The sequence below is a fragment of the Mytilus edulis genome, chromosome 6, assembly GCF_963676685.1.
Source record: "Mytilus edulis chromosome 6, xbMytEdul2.2, whole genome shotgun sequence".
NCBI classification, from domain to species: Eukaryota; Metazoa; Mollusca; class Bivalvia; order Mytilida; family Mytilidae; genus Mytilus; species Mytilus edulis.
This window is the reverse complement of record NC_092349.1, coordinates 5,953,793-5,956,707: the sequence shown is the minus strand read 5'-3', so window position 1 is coordinate 5,956,707 and position 2,915 is coordinate 5,953,793. Positions and strand designations below refer to the sequence as shown.

The 2,915-nt window shown below is 31.5% G+C and overlaps 1 pseudogene; it reads left to right on the top strand.

The window, feature by feature from the left end:
• Positions 1-845: 845 nt before the first annotated feature.
• Positions 846-1,379, top strand: LOC139529030 (ankyrin repeat domain-containing protein 29 pseudogene; annotated as a pseudogene).
• The last annotated feature ends 1,536 nt before the right edge of the window (positions 1,380-2,915 follow it).

The following is a 2,915-nucleotide window of genomic DNA, read 5'->3' as shown; positions in this document are numbered from 1 at the left end:
TTGTGACATGTTTGACTGTTTCCCTCTTTTATGTCAATTATACAGCAAGAACACAAATCTGAGAATGGTAGATTTCTTTAGGAATCCATATTCAGTTTACAAAGAAGAGATAGATAAATTACAAATAGAGGGAGCACCTGTCAAATACTGCGCACTTGCTCTATGTGTGAAGTTTAACAATCGTTTTAGAGAAGAATGGCTCACAGAAGATGTCGATAAAGATATCAAAACAATTATAAAGAACACGTATGAAGCTTGTAAAGTGGTGAAAGGAACTTCTCGATTGGTACTTCGTGATGAGCTGGATTCACTAACTCAAACGTTTATCAGAAAGGATGGTGAAGTGTACAGAACAATTCATGACAAGCTGTTTGACTTTCTTGCTTTTTACTTTGGCAGCGCTATGATTTATTGTTTAATTAATAATGCTTCAAGTCAGTTTCTTCGTGAAAGGTTTCTTTTTGCAAAACAGAACAAAGTAGATGCATTTTTAATATCTGTATCAGAAAGATATCAGCAAATGTATATAAATAGATTGGTAGACGACTGGTTCAGAGGAAAGGTAGTAGATGTCTTCTGTAACATCAACATGGACGATCAAATCTTCAGACAGAGAATATTTGTACATGTTAAAGGTTTAGAAATATCACAACAGAAAAAGTTGGCTAGTCTAGTTGACACAGAAAACGATAGCACTGCATTAATACATTGCTGTTATATAGGAGATATTGATATGGTTACATGGTGCCTATATCATTGTGCCAGTAATGTAAACCATTGTCATAATGATGGAGTATCATCACATCTTCTTTGCTTGTCAGGAAGGACATACTGAATTAGTGCAGATGTTAATAGACTATAAGGCAGACATTAATAAGTGTAAAGATACTGGATCATCACCTCTGTTCATTGCTTGTCAGAATGGACATACTCATATAGTACAGATGTTAATAAACAACAAAGCTGACATCAACAAGTCTAAAGATTTTGGATCATCACCTTTGTATATTGCTTGTCAGAATGGACATACGGAAGTAGTACAGATGTTAATAAGCAATAAGGCTGACATCAACAAGTGTTCAGATACTGGAGCATCACCTCTGTTCATTGCTAGTCAGGAAGGACATTCTGAAGTAGTTCAGATATTAATAAACAACAAGGCTGAAATTAATAAGTGTAATAATGAAGAAGTATCACCTCTGTTTATGGCTTGTCAGAAAGGACATACTGAAGTAGTTCAGATGTTGAAAAACAATAAGGCTGACATAAATAAGTGTATGTATACTGGAGAATCACCTCTGTTCTTAGCTTGTGAGAAAGGACATACTGAAGTAGGACAGAGGTTAGTGTACCAGAAGGCTCACATTATAAAATTATGAAAACAAATAAATCCTCAGGAGAGGACGGGATCATATCTGAATTTTATATAATATATTGGAACATCATACAAGAAGAATTTTGGGTGCAATGAATATTTAATAAAAAAAAATTATAAAGGAGTTTTAACATTACTATTTATAGGGCGGGGAACGAGAAATATACGAAACTGGCGCCTTCTTCGATACTGATTTCCGATTATAAAATAATAGCAAAAATACTCACAGAAAGATTTTAAAAACGATGTTCAACGCACTTTAAAAGCCACAAAATCAAAATTCCTGAAAACCTTGAATTTCTAAATCCAGATAATAAAATCATTAAAATCACAGGCTTAACATTAATATATATATGTTCAGTTAAACATAAACATAAATGAGACCCCTTAATGTCAAACAAAATGGGGAAATGGGTAATTGGGGGAAAATCTGGCTAAATCCCAGTAAGATGAATTTTAATAGAAATGTATACGAAGGATTATATATACCGAAAAAAGACTGCAAATAATGCATATGTCAAATGGAAAATGTCACTTATGTGATAAAAATGATACATTAAAACTCTTCAGCATTTACCTTACAATGCTTTATCAATGTGATAATGTTAAACCATTAATAGAAACAATAATCAGAAATTTACAACTTGGTTACCTAATAAATAACGAGGCACTCGTTGAAGAAAAGTAAAGATATTCTATATGAATCTGAACAGATAATTCGAAAAAAACAATTGTTAGCGCAATGATATTTTTTTTCAAATGGGCTATTTTATAAATACGTAATAAATGCAAATTCGATAAAATTCAACAGAATATGCAGTAAACACAGGTTTTGTTGAAATTGCACATGAAACACGAATTAAAACTAGTCTTGCTACGCTCGGATATAAAGTATATATGCAGATCAAATATTTAACTCTTTATCGACAAAATATAAGAAATAAACTCATCATAGATACCAGGATTGATATTTTATATTTGCGCATTATACTTAGTTCGACTGCTCTAAACTAATGGTGTGTTCGATTTCATATATAATAATAACATGTTATTTTTACAAACCGAAAACCGATATTGTTATAGTATTCGATATTTGAATCTATGTCTGTGCATATTATGTTTATTAGTAAATTACCACATATATCATGCTTCGTAATACATTAGAACTCACCGCATGTGCTTCATCCTTTTATAATCCATACTTATATTACTGAATAATTCACATCAATAATTTCCAATTCAAATTATGACTATCATTTTTCTCAATAAAATATAAAGTTTTCAAGTTTAAGGTGGTACCTAACACTACAGGGAGATAACTCTGTAAAATCAGCTAAACGTTTGAATTACGGTGTGCTGTTAAGGGAATATGAAGCTTCTCAATGATCAAAACTAGATTTTGTCAAACTGCTATATAACCAGTGTAATTTTTCTGATAAAATGGGTGGTTCAAAGTTTTTGAAATTTTTATATTTTTGGCAAAGGGTCAAAGTATATACTTTGTCCAAATTTTATGAAAATTAAACGAGCCAAATTAATT